The 14,303-nt window shown below is 47.2% G+C and overlaps 1 protein-coding gene across 1 annotated transcript in view; it reads right to left on the bottom strand.

Annotated features, from left to right (window-relative positions):
• Window positions 1–14,303, bottom strand: part of LOC138491622 (claudin-15-like) — a 253,614-nt gene that overhangs the window by 170,976 nt on the left and 68,335 nt on the right. The gene's annotated exons all lie outside the window — the stretch shown is intronic.

The following is a 14,303-nucleotide window of genomic DNA, read 5'->3' as shown; positions in this document are numbered from 1 at the left end:
ACGTAGCATTTCCTCTTTCTCTTTTTCAGAAAGGCTTTTGGTTGTCAGTGTATCTTAGGCTATTATCTTTTGCAAAATGATACCTTACAGTAATTTAAATCTTTCGTTTTTAGTTAGGAAATGGTGTCTGGTTAGAGGCAAGAACGTGCCTCTTGCGACACACCTGATAAAATGGGACCTGATCAAATGGGCTGAGACCCTTATCCGAACATCTTTTGGTTGTTCTGAAATTCAACTTATTCCTTAAAAGGTTACACTGTAAATATAGCGCTCCATTGCTTCCCGAAGCTAGGTCTCTGCTCAATAAACACCCTAATAATAATAATAATACAAAATATGACCATTGCTGCAGGAGGCCTCCCTTCTTTCATGACTTATATCATGATCTCTCAGGCGTCAGAGCATTCACAGTGATCAAGCATATACCCCCAGAACCACCAGGTGAAGCTTTTGCTAGAGCTTGGCAGTGCTCATGGGGGTGATGGAGGCGAATCCCTGGATATGAGCAGCACAGAAATTAGATCACTGTTGCAGACCAAGAGTCTGAGACGCAGTGTGATATTTATGGCTGCAGAACATGCCCTCTTAACGTGGGGTATGTAATGCATCATTTGCTGCAGGACTAATCCACCTAAGTGTTTATATTAGTTTATTGTTTATTATTATTATTATTATTATTATTATTATTATTATTATTATTATTATTATTATTATTATTATTATTTTATTTTATTATTGTTTATTGCTGTTTTTTGTTGATTTGGGTCTGGTGGAAATAGCCCACTATAAACATTTGTCTCTGGTGGGAGTAGCCTTGCTCAATGGCTTTTGATAAAATTATAAAATGACTGAGGCAGTCCACTGTAAATGTATATGAGCAGCAGGGACCAGCCTGCCCCAAAGAATTATGTTTAACTTAATTCTAAATAGCACCAAATCAGCCCACCACAAACATCAATTATTAGATTAATCATAACATTGTGGCATGATCAATAAAGGTCATCATTTGAAAGACGTTTCCATTCAAGCTCGCAGCTCCAGCCTTTAGTGAGGGCAGAGGTAATTTGTAGCTTCAGTAGAATGCCTGACAGTCCCAATTTGTTGGACTCGTTATGATCCTGTTCGCTTGCACACTGTTGAACACTTCTCCCTCACACATTCATCTGCATTCGTATCACGGAGCCACGTGTGTGTGTGTGTGTGCGTGTGCGTGTGTGTGTGTCTGTGTGTGTGTGTTCCCTTAAAGGATTCATGTACAACACCTCCTCCGTGCTTAACATGAAAGCCGGGGTCACATTTGTTCAATGAGTCTCACCGGCCTCCTCACTGTCCTGTGGGGTCTGCCTGGAGACTCCCGGCTCTCGCCAATCGCTTCCACCGGGGGGTCTGTGCCATCTTCCTCTGCTCTCGCCAATCGCTTCCACCGGGGGGTCTGTGTCATCTTCCTCTGCTCTCACCAATTGCTTCCACCGGGGGGTCTGTGTCATCTTCCTCTCCTGGGTCCTCAGCAACCATTTCTGGTGCCTCTTGATCATCGAAGTACAGCCTTTTGGAAGAATGACACATTCCTAGTGATCTCTCCTGGTTCCCTGGCTGCGGTTATCATGGGTCCCTTTATGGCCGTAATGATTCGAGGTTCTGGATTACAGCGGGTGTCTGTTTTTCTCCTCTGGTTTTGTCAGACTAGGATGACCTGTCCTACTTCTAGCTGGGGGTCTTTTGCTTTTCTCTTTTTGTCAGCCCAGGGGGCCGGTATCCCACCATTAGTTCGGCTAGTGTTTTTCCCGTTGCATCGTGCTGGGTGTTCCTGTAGCTTCGGAGCATGCTGCAAATGGCTTGTGCTTGAAGTACTTGCTCTGCTAGGGCTTTCTGTCTGGTTAGTTTAATATTGGCAATGAATCGCTCCACCATTCTATTGGCTTGGGGCCAGAGTGGTGTAACCTTCTGATGATGGAAGCCGAGGTGGTCTGCGAATTTGGCAAACTCGCGTCCTTGGAACGAGGATCCATTGTCTGTCTTGACGATGTTGGAGATGCCCCATTCACTGAATAGTTCATCTATGATGGGCGCCATTTCACAGAATGATGTTGACAGTGTTTGCTTGATGAAAGGGAACCTTGAATATTCATCGATGATTACGAGCAGGTATCCGCCTTCTTCCAGTAGCCCATAGAAGTCCATTGCAGGCTTTTGCCAGGGCCTCGCTGGGAGTGCCTTTGGTTGTAGGGGGTTCGGGGTTGATCCTTTTGCTGCTAGTTGGCAGGGTCTGCAGTGTGCCAGCATGTTTTCTACTACGGTGTCCATGTAAGGGAACCAGATGTGATTTCTTAGGATATTTTTTGTATTGTCAATCCCTCTGTGGCCCCCATGTGCTACTGTTACCAGTGTCTTCCGTAGGTCTTTTGGGGCCACCAGCCTGTTTCCACGTAGCAATATGTCTTGGTCCGTGGCTACTAGTTCCTTGTGTATCTTGGCTAGTCTTTCTAGGTCCTTCTTGACCGCCCCCTCCCCTCCGTTTCCTCTTTCTTGGCACTCTCTCTATTTGTTGGAGCGGGTGTGGCGTATGGCGGCTTTGATTGTCGGGTCGGCCTTGCTTCTTTCTGCAAATATTGCTGTTGATATTGTCAGTGGCATGGCGTTGGAGGATAGGTATGAGATGTATTCTTCAGCCTCATGGGCTAAGGCATCGTCACTTCTCATCAGTGGGTGCCTGGACAGGTAGTCTGCCGGGTTGGCCTCCCCTCCAGGCTTGTGGACAATCACATAGTCCTATTCTTGTAGTCTCATCCCCCAGCGCTCAATTCGGGGAGGCATTTTTGTCTTGGGGTTCTCAAATATCGAGAGGAGTGCTTGGTGGTCCGTTACGAGGGTGAACTTCCGGCCAATTACGAAGTGGTGACATTTTTCGCAGGCCCATACCGCTGCTAGGCTTTACTGTTCAGCTTGAAAGTAAGCTCTCTCGGTGTGGGACAGAGCGCGGCTGGCGTAGGCCACGACTGTATGTCGTGCGTTGTCCTTGGTGTCAGTCTGAGCTAGGATGGCTCCGAGGTCTACTGGGCTGGCATCCACCGTGATGATAGTGTGCCACTCCGGATGGAAGTATGCCAGCTGGCAGTGGTTGGTGAGGTTCTCTTTGATGACTGTGAATGCCGCCTGGCAGTGTGGGTCCCAGAGGAATGGTTGGTCCTTTTTTAGGAGATTTCAAAGTGGGTCGGTGATGGTGGCATAATTTGGGAGGTAGCGTGCACAGTATCCCGCCATCCCTAGGAAAGAGCGCAGTTCTGCAGTTGTCGTGGGGGCCTGGAGATCCGTAATTGCTTTTATCTTGTCTAGGTCGGCTTTTATTCCTCTGTCTGAGAATATGTGTCTAAAGAATCTGAGGCTGGTCTTCTTGATGTCGCATTTGGGTCCATTCAGTGTTAACCGCACCTCTTGGAGGATCTTGTAGACAGTTGTGAGGGCTCTATCGTATTGTTCCTGGTCCATCCCGAAGATCAGAATATCATTGCTGTAGTTTAGGGCGTTCATTTCGGCTGATATTAGGCGTCTGATTGTCTCTTGAAATATTTCTGCGGCTGAAGATATGCCGAAATTGCACCGTTTATATCGGAACAGCCCTTTGTGTGTCGCAAAGGTGGTGATCGCTCTTGAGGCAGGGTCTATGACAAGCTGGTGATAGCCCTGATTGAGGTCTAGTTTTGAGAAATGGGTCGCCTGGTTCAGCCTGATAAGCATGTCCTCTAGGCTTGGGACTGGGTGCCTCTCCCTTTGGATGGAGGTGTTGGGGATGCGCATATCTACACATATGCATAGGCGTCCGTTGACCTTGGGCACTATCACTATGAGGGACACCCAGAGTGTTGGTACATTTGCTTTCTCGGTGATGTCATTGAGGAGGAGGAGTTGGATTTCTTTTGATACTTGAGCTTGGAGGTGAAAGCCCACCTTGCGGGGGTGTTGTGGTACTGGCGTGACCTCGCGGTCAATGTGCAATTTGACAACAGAGTTTTTGAGCATGCCCACACCTTAAAAGAGTTTGGGGAATTGGGTCTTGAGGTCCTCTTTTGTGAGGGGTCAACATGTTATTGAAATGATGGTGTTCTGATGGGTGTCCCTTTATTACTTCCGATTGGTCATAGTGTAAGTCAATGAGTGCTACGGCTCTGGCCGTTCGGTAACTGAGGAGGTAGCGGCCTACAGAGGGGCTCCTTATGACATGAATTTTGGAGATTACTGTGAGATCGCGATGTGTCAGGTCACATTGAAATTGTCCTTTGGACGTCATGGGCAAGGCTGCTCCACACTAGAAGATGTGCGTCTTGGACTTCCGCAAGGGGTAGAGGGTAGCAATGTCCTGGTATAGTTCTTCGTTCATGACATTTACCGTTGCGCCGGTGTCAACAACAAATTGGTTCCTGGTGCTTCCCATCTGTATTGTGACTCTGGGGGCTGGTGTGTCCTTGATGTCGACGCTGAGGAGTCGGACATATTCCCTGTCGTATCCGTCCTGTAGATATTGGAATTGTTGCATTTCCTCCTGTCGATATCTTGGCAGGGAGTTGGCATACAGGTCTATGTCCAGAGGCAAGGGTAGGACATGACTGTCTTGTTCGCGAGGTGGCAGGAGGTCCCCCGTGTACGTTCTCTTTTGTGCAGGGACTTGTACAAGGTCATGTTGACGGACGTCGTAGAGCTCATGATCTTTCCTGTCGGGTTCAATTTGCAGTCCTTCAAGTGCTCTCACTGTGCTTGGGCATTGGTAGATGTTTGTGGGATAGGTCAGCCCTCTTTCACCGGGGCGTTGGTCAAGGTGATCGCTCTGTGTCTCTGGTGCATGACCAGCAGTCTGTTGGCGGATTGGGTTTGCCTCAGGGAGCTGTTCCTTGCACATTGCTTGAAAGTTGTTTTCTTGTCCACATTGTAAGCATCGCTGGCCAATTGCGGGGCATTGTCCTCTGTGTGGGTACTCGAACCCGCAGCGGTAGCATTGGCGGTCACTCTGGGTACGTTGTGGTGGGTACCTGGGAGTTGGTCTGTTCTGCGAGTTTGGGTATCGGGTGTAGGGGCTTACCTCGGCGATGATGTCACCTTTGTTGGGGTTTTCTATGGCTGCGGCTTGGATGTCAATTATTTTGTATACCCTGGTCCAGTACTTCTCTGAGGGATAGAGGCTTTTTTAGAAGATGTTTCCTGAACATTGAGGATATGCAACCCTCTATTATGCAAAGTCTGATTGCTTCATCGTCGTTAAAGTTGGTGAAGTCGCACTTTATGATTTTTCTTTGAAGGGCGATGACAAATTCTCCTATCGATTCGTGAGGGAGTTGGGCACATTGATTGAAAGTATATCGTTCGTAGTCACGGTTGGGTGTTATGACAAGCTTTTTGTTAATGGCTTCTAGAGGTTTTGGGTAGGTAGCGCAGTCCTGTGGAGGAATTGTGCGTATTATGTTCTTGATTTCTTTCCCTGCAACATTGGTAAAGATACTGATTTTGTTGGGAGGTTCTTGTGTGCCAATGGCACCTACAAAGTCTTCAAATTTCTCAACCCATTCTTCCCACCGCTGGCCCTGGTCATGGTGTGGGTTGAGTGTAAACTGGCTTGGTCTCCTCATGAGGCTGGCATGTGAGGTAAGGCTGGCATTTACAGCTGGGGGTGTCCCTGTCTCCGCAGCTGCTTGTGTTGGTTCTGTCATGGTTACCTTTGGTAGCGAGGTGGCGTGTGGCCGTTCTGTAGGGTTAGGTGGTAATGGTCAGGTGGTTATTGTGGGCCTGAGTGAGTTCTGGTTGGGCTGTTGGGTGGTGCAGGTGCCACTGGTGCACTGGATGTCTCCTTGTAGCAGTCTTTTGTTGTGCTTCTTACCCTTTAATTCAGGGCACCGTTGTGGAAGCTTGCGTTTGTTGGGGCGACCGAGGGTGCTTTGCTGACAGCCTGCGGGCCGTGTGTCTGAGACGTGGACTTCCCTCCTAAATTGTACTGCTGACGGCCTCTGGGCCTTTTATTTTATGCTTGGGCTTCCCTCCCAAGTGCCATTTTTCTAGTCGTGCTATGTGTCGGTTGGGGCAGCCACGGGTGTTATGCTGATGGCCTTCGGGCCATTTATTCCCTTTGCTAGCTTCCTGCCCAAATTGCACCGTTCTGCTAACGGCCTTCGGCTCGTTTATTTCCTTCACGGCTTCCCGCCCAAATTGCACCATCTTGATTATGGGTGTATGTGCTGGTTGGGGCAGCTGGGGGCGCTTCACTGTGGGTTTGTGGGCCTGCTGGAGTCACTTACCCGCTTGTACCGGTGTCGTGTTCTTTGTCGGTGGGCACACAGGTCCTCTTCTTGCCTTCTCCCATTGTGGGCACACAGGCCCTCTTCCTGGTTTCTCTTGTCTCGGGCACACAGGTCCTCTTCCTGTGCCCTCCCACCGCTGGGATCACAGGTCTTCTTCTGTTGAGGGCGCACAGGCCCTCCGTCGCCTCTGCTGCTGGGCGCATAGGCCCCTCCTCGTTGCAGGCGCACAGGCCCTTGGTAACTGCTGGGAACACGGGCCCCTCGTTGTTGCTGGGCGCACGGACCCTCCGTCATCTCCGCTGCTGGACTCAAGGGCCCTCCTTCTTCACTGAGGGCGCACAGGCCCTCAGTCACTGCTGGGCGCACGGGCCCTCCACCACTGCTGCAGAGCGTGGGCTCTCATCGGCTTCATCGCCAGTTGTTGAGAGAGAGAGAGAGAGAGAGAGAGTGTGTGTGTGTTTTCCCTTAAAGGGGCTGTGCTCCTTGTGCATGCGTCTACGGCTCTGGGGCTCCTTGTGGCTTCAGTCACACTACAATCTGCACTGAGAGGTTCTCTTCGTGTCCTTTAACAGGCTTCTTTCTGATATCATGGGCATATTCCATGTTGCATCATAACCAGTCCTCTGCATACTTCTATCCTGCGCCCCTTCCTCAAAACCATATTATTTGAATAACAACTGTGGCGAAGCCCCCTGACAAGCTGAGGAGACAATGATGGCAGTGACCAGAAGGGCCAGGTGCCTCCCCGAGTTAGCAGATGAAAAACCTGGAGTTCGGATGTGGAGGATCCCTCGGTCACCCTCACTAAGTCCATGGTGCAGGGCATGGAGCAGTCACAGGAAGCCTTTGGGAAATACTGCCCCTATAAATAAGCTTAGATTGGGCACCTGAGAGGAGAGGATTCTGCCATCCCTAGAGGCTCCTTAAACGTCAGATGCACATTATAGATGCCAGTCATTTGTTTAGCCCGTGCTAGCATCAGATCAGAGGCAGATTTCCTGTGGTACTTGCTCTGCAAGCCTGTGGGGAGAGTGGATGTAGACCGAGATTTCCCATGGTACTTACTCTACGAGCTTGCTGGAGTTGTAGAGGCCCACAGAGGGCTTCCATGCTTTTTACTCTGCAATCCTGCAGAAACTGCAGATGCAGACACAGGTGTTCTGCTTCATCTGCTTTGCGATACCTTGGAATCATGAAGGCGTGCAGATTCCTAGTGGTGCTTGCTTTGCTAGCCTGCAGAACATCCCAGATGGAGACATAACTTGTGCTCTGGGGATGCCCCAAGTTTTACCAACAAACTTTTGTGAATATGCTGGCAGTAGAAGACATAACGTGGAAATACTTTCAAGGCGCTCATGTCTTTTTGAAGAAGTCATATGCAGTGTCCATGGGACACGGAACGAGATGAAACTCAGCAGTCCGATGAACGAGGGACAAACATGGTGGATAGGCATTTTGGAGGCTTTGCCCAGCCTAAAAGTGAAACCACCCATAGGTACCCCACTTTGGCGCAGTCATTCACGGGCCCTCAGCGTCTCACAACCACATATGCAGACCCTCAAAGATAGTGGAACCCCTAGAGAAGGAGCCACAGGGATACATACACTCAGTGACTCAGTGATAGAGTTATCAGCCTGCAGGGTGGAGACCAATTCCAAGGGCTCTAAAGGGATGGCGCTATACTGGAGAGGAGGGAATATAAAGTCCAGATCTCCAAAGGGAATAGAAGGAGTTTGGGCACTACCCAGAGATTGAGTCTAGGCCCATCGAAGCATAGGGTCAAGAGCAGAAGCCAGAGCTGGCAATGGAGTTCAAGTGCACTCCAGGATCCAAATACTGGAGTAGAGATACAGAAGACTGGGAAAACTGGAGGCACCAACAAGTAGAACAAGAACCAGAGGGAAGGACTGGGGTAGTCATGTACAAGGTGGTGACCGTTGCTCTAAGTGGGGAGGTACCCAAAGGGATGGGGAAGTTGGGAGTAGCCCTAAGTGAGGAAGTGCTCAAAGGAGCAAAGAAGTTGAGAGTAGCCTTAAGTTGGGAGGTGCCAAAATGGGGTGTCGAACACGGGAGTAGCCCTAAACAGGGAAATACCCAAAGGGGTGAAGAAGTTGAACGAAACCCCCATGAGCTTGACGGCAAAGTTGCAAGGCAGTGGAAGGAAGAGAGGAGAGACATTGCAGAGAAAGTACTATTGGGAACTGGAATTGGGAGCAGAGCGTGAGACAAGAATTGGGCAAGGTGATTACCCTAAAGCTTACTGCAAGACACTTTCTTGCAAGATATCTCCCAGAAGGGAACACAGGAAAGGTTCCTTGATGAACATGAGTCTCTCTTGACTTATTATTTTCCCTCGAACCTTTAGCTATATCCAGTGGAGCAATCCTAACATGATAGTTTGCTTTGTCCTACTCATTTATGTTTTTTCCCCAAGGTGTGAAGAACCGAAATACACTACTGTAAACTTGACAATCTCCTGTTTTTTGGTTATTTGACCCCAGTCATTGGCATGACAAGGGCATAGCAAAAACAAAGGGGTGATGGCTGGAAGGTTTAGACTGAATCTTAACCACTGGCATTGCTCTGGGCAACCTTCCAGACCATCGTTCTTCGCCTGCCAAGCCATTACAGAAGGGGAAAAATCATATGCAAATCAGGCTTGGTCCCACCCCAAAAGGGGATGCTTGTGGTCTCGTGCAGAAGGGATGTGATCTAGCAGTTCGGGCTGGACTGCCCCTTTTGAGGTAGGACCAAGCCTGATTTGCATATGGTTTTTCCCCTTCTGTAATGGCTTGGCAGGCTGAAAAACAATGGTCTGGAGGGTTGCCCAGAGCTTTGCCCGTGGTTATGATTAATTCAAAACCTTCCAGCCATCACCTTTCTGTTTTGCTAAAGTCACCTCAGTCGGACGGGTATGCCCAGACGTGGGTCCTGAGCCTGCTGAGTCTAGAGCCCCATGCTACTCCTCACTGATGACGCCCAACAAGGCTGAAACATGTCTGGGGATGCTTGTGGTCTCATGCAGAAGGGATGTGACCTAGCAGTTCGGGCTGGACTGCCCCTTTTGGGGTAGGATCAAGCCTGATTTGCATATGGTTTTTCCCCTTGGCAGGCTGAAAAACGATGGTCTGGAGGGTTGCCCAGAGCTTTGCCCGTGGTTATGATTAATACAAAACCTTCCAGCCATCACCTTTCTGTTTTGCTCATGACAGAGGGCATACCATCGCCCCATCTCACGCAAAGGTTACCATTACCTGCCTGTACATTGGCAACTGCTGGCAAATGGTCTGAGCATCTGGATTTAGGAATTCTGTACCTAGCAAATGGCTTTTCAAATCCTATACAAAAACCAAAACTACTGGCTGTGCCCGTGTTTGTGTGCTATTTGTCCCAGTCGCGAATTTTGTGCAAGCTGTTTAAGTTTACAAAAGAGATCACCGGGTACCCACTGATTATGTCGTAGACAAGCCCTTTACACTCTTGATAAAGACGAGGCCATAAATAGATAAGAGAGCCATCTAAAAGAATGAGCTTCTGCTGATTGAATAGCTTTGTCATGACATCACTTAAAACGGTTGCTTAATCAATAGTGTGGCATATTTATATCAATTGCTGATATGATTATAACACTTTTCTTAGGTGGCCACGTCTTTAGCCTTGGAAACAATGATTCATTTTTTCCAGAACAGATATCAATAACATAACTTCTTGGTGGATTTATCCCTTACACAATGTCCATATTTGTTGCATGTCCCCCTTCTGTTTTGGGGAATTAGGACTCCCACTGTACGTTGCTGCCATGCAGAGACATGGAATGACCAAATATACAGTGCATAATCATGAAATTGCTGAAGTAACAGTGTCAAAATCGGTCAATCCGAGAGCACCATCTATTTGTTTAAATGGGCACTAAGGCAGAATACTCCAGAACTCTACAATCATCAAAACTGTGGCATGATCGTCAGTGGCAATCTTCTTAATTTCCTCACGGTACTCTGTGACTAAACAAAGGTTACAATATAGGCACACTAGCAAAATCCTGCAAAACCATTTCACACTGTACAGGCATAGCCTACAGGCAAAAGGCTTGCATTTATTTCACAGAATCTCTGCCACCAAAAGAAGAAACAATGGCTTGATGTATTTATGTTTATTTATTTATTTATTTCGATATTTTAAACCAAATTCCCTGGGTTCCACTTCTGTGGGCACTCCAAAGCAGGCACTTTGGCCGTCAAGATGGGGCTTGCCTATGTGCTAGCCAGTGTATCCTCTAGCACCGCAATCACTCTATTGGAATTCGGTAGAGACCCATCTAACAATGTGATATTCTAGTTTATCTGTTCATGTGGCCTACGAAGAGCATCTTTTACCTAGTCTTGATGTAACAGTGGGCAGCAACCAAAATAACTGGTGCTCAACCAGATCACACTGATCAACACCCAAAGTAAACAAAGTGATAACCTTTACTCTGCAAGGCAGCACCTTGCTAGCGCAATGTCTCCATATCTGTTTGGAAGACCCCACTCCAGATACGCCAAGTAGAGCTCGATTCCCACCAATGCCAGTGAAGGTATATCGGCTAGTAGCACATACAACTTTCCTGGCAAATGAGAACATTTTTCATCAAATGAGTATATTTGAACATGATCGTATTACAGCAAATCCTGCAGGGGGCACATCCCACCCTCCACATTTGACTACTCCCACTACACACCCTCCTCCCCGTTCTGTTCCCCAGTGTGGCTGCAAGTCAACAACTGCAAACCATCAAGACCTCATGCTGTTCAGGAAGGTAGTCACAGAACCAGTCTCTTGGAAGGTTTGAGCGAACAGCCTGCGTTCCTTGGTGAGCCTGTCACTTTGCTTAGTCTGCATCAGATGCTAAGCTTCTCCATTAAGGTACCAGAGAAGTCCACAGCTGACGTGAGCTTCAGCCTTATGGTCTGGTCAAAGTGATAGGAAACATTTGTGAAACCCCCTGTCAAGGCAGGGAGTAAGGGCTGAGATGTGCTACAGCACATTTCACACCTATGGTCAGGCTCGCAAAGAGGGAAAGGCACAACAGGCTCTCTCCATATCAAAGCCCTATGCAGGTGGTTACCAGCTTGCTAGACCAACCTACCATGGGTAGGATGGGCATGGCAAAATGTTCTTGTTACATCCCATTTCCCTGATTTTATGTTAGGCTTTCAATTGCATTGTGTGTCTGTTTATACATGAATGGCTTTCTCTGGGATGCAGCTCATCTGCAATCCATACACTCAACAAAATAATTACATTTCAAGCCTTATTTTGCATGCTATTTATTATGATTGTATACACAGAAAATGTGATGGGAGCAAGGCTTTGAATGAATCTGAAGCACTGGAGCTACTCTGGATAACCTTCCACACAACAATTTGTCAGCCCATCTGCGCCATTGGCGAAGGATGCCAGTTTTATGCAAATTAGTATTGAATATATTCTCTATCGCTAGGTGAGAGAGGGTGCACCCAGACATGGGTCCCTTCCACTGTATGCAGTAGGCAACTCACTGATGATGTCCAACAAGACTGAAACATACCTGGGTTTGCTTGTGTGTCCTTGCAGAGAGGACAACGCCTTGCAGTTCTGGTTGGACTGATTCCATTGGTGGCAGTACCATGGCTGATTTGCATATGGTTGGTGACAAAAGGAGTCAATAAAAGGTATCTCGATTGGAGGGAAGGGAGTACAAATGCATGCTTTACTCAGATGATACGCTGGTGCAGGTGTCAAAAATAGAGGCGCCAATTCCTGCCCTTCTTGAAACTCTGGGAGAACATGGATGACTGGACAAAATAAACCAGTCAAAATCAGAGGTACTACCATTGTCATTAGTACTGCTTCAAGGGTCATTTATCTGACTGGGAGATTAAATGGTCGGCAGAGAAATGTAAATACCTAGGCATAATATTCCTGAGGGTACATCAAACAGCATTAGAGCAAAATTAGGTGGCATGATAATGCATAATGCATTTAGAAGCAGTCATGGCTGCTATGAATCCTCTATAAACTGTGAAGATTGTCTTTCTCAAAACTAGGACACCAGTGGTGATGAGTGGAGAGGATGCAAAGACATGTTACATGAGTAATAGAGAGACATACTCGGATATCTCTACAGTGAATGAAAAGAACAGTAGAATAGAGCAGGGCTTTAAACTGCCCAACCTGAAGTTATATCACAGCTCAGTGATCCTGCAACAAAAAGTGAACTGGCAAAAGGCCGGTTTCCATGCCCCAATTTGAGCAAGCCTGAAAAGTGGCACGAAGAATGGAGCTGACAATATAGGCATTCTTTACTCAAAGTAAACAGCCAAGAAGATTGGAATTCTAGAGACTGTACAATGCGCACAGAAAGAGCAGTTGATGCTAAATAAACCCAAGCTTCTGAATCCATTCTTGGACAGCTCTGCTCCACTTCTGGGGCACACGCACTTTAAATTAGCAAGAGGTCGCGGAAGATGGCTCAGTGATCGGTTTGAGGAATGTTGCGCAGTGGCATGTTGGAACATTGAATATTGATAGACTGTGAGACTATGAGCAGGTTAAACGGTAATCACTGTGATCTGTGTTTTATCAGCAGGTCGCAGGTTCGAATCCCGGCAAAGCCAACTCAGCTTTTCATCCTTCCGAGGTCGAGAAATTAGTACCAATTTCGATTGCCTTATGTAAAGCGCTTTAGATTAAAGTGCTATATAAATTATACAATTAGATGAAACTTGTGCCTAAGAGCTAGGGAGGGGGATTTATATAGAGACATTGTTGGATGTCTGACTGGAGTGCACCCTGAGGTGGTTATTGGTGTCAGTGAAATAGGGTAAATGATGATTAGCATATTATAGGGCAGCCTAAAGATAGGATGGCTGTACATTTTCCCAGGAATCACCTCTGGGAGGAGTGACAAGAAAGTGGCGCAGGGACCTGGAGATGGAACTGTGCTATGGTGAGTGAAAGAATATTCTAGGTAATGAAATAAGAGGATCTATGTGATTATTTCGATGGCCGAAAATGCCGACTTTTTTTTTAAAACCCCTTTACACCACATATATATGTGGGGGAGACCCCCCTCACGCACCCCATATTAATATTATATTCCATATCACCCCACATATATATGTGGTGTAAGGGGGTGTAAAAAAGAAAAGTCGGCATTTTCGGCCGTCGTAATTGTGAGGGCGACATTTTGGTACGATTCCAAATAAGGAGATGGTCAAGACACAAGAGTGCTCTGGATGCAGCTGCCATCATTGCTCAAACGCTGCTAGATCTCACAGACAAAAAGAGATCGGGTGACTCTGGTGCATGTTGGATACGTGGAGCTATCTCTGTGGACCTCAAGCACATTTTTCTGGGGGTGGCGAGACATCCCCATTACCTGGAAAGAATTTAGTGACAAAAAAGAGGGTGCCCTAAACAGAGTCTTCACCCTTCACCACGTAACAGTCCTCTTAGGGTCCACTTTAATGTACAAAAACTGACATACCATTAGGAACGTTGGCTCTTGTGGGCCATCACATTTGCAAAGAGGGAGATATTTTAGGGCCAGTGAAGTGAAATTTAATTGTGTTCATTCTTTGCATATATTTTACTTTTGTATGTTTTCATATTGAAGATAGTGCATATAACAACATTGATTTTAATTGCTCAATGAGAGTGGGAACCCCTCTGATCTTAAGAACCAATAGCAATGCTTAAACCTAATTGTGTCGATATCATTATATTTTGAGTCCGAGGAGTATAAGACTAACATTAAATGAAATATGCTCAAAACCAAATTAGTTGGCAAAGTTGTCTGTCTGCTGTCCAGGAGTGCTGTGCCACCAATAATCTCTGCCTTAATGCCTGTAAGACAGAGATTCTCCACATCGGCTCACCAGCACCTTCCTTTCCTGTGACTCTGGCAGCCCACTCTGGGCCCTCTTCCTGCTCCCACCTGTGAGACTAAGAACCTCGAGGTCATCTTCAACTCCACTCTCCTCATACCTCTGATGTCCCTAA

This window comes from Ambystoma mexicanum, chromosome 10 (genome assembly GCF_040938575.1).
Source record: "Ambystoma mexicanum isolate Mex_15411 chromosome 10, UKY_AmexF1_1, whole genome shotgun sequence".
Classification (NCBI taxonomy): Eukaryota; Metazoa; Chordata; class Amphibia; order Caudata; family Ambystomatidae; genus Ambystoma; species Ambystoma mexicanum.
Note: the sequence above shows the minus strand (reverse complement) of the source record. Positions and strands in the feature narration are given on the sequence as shown.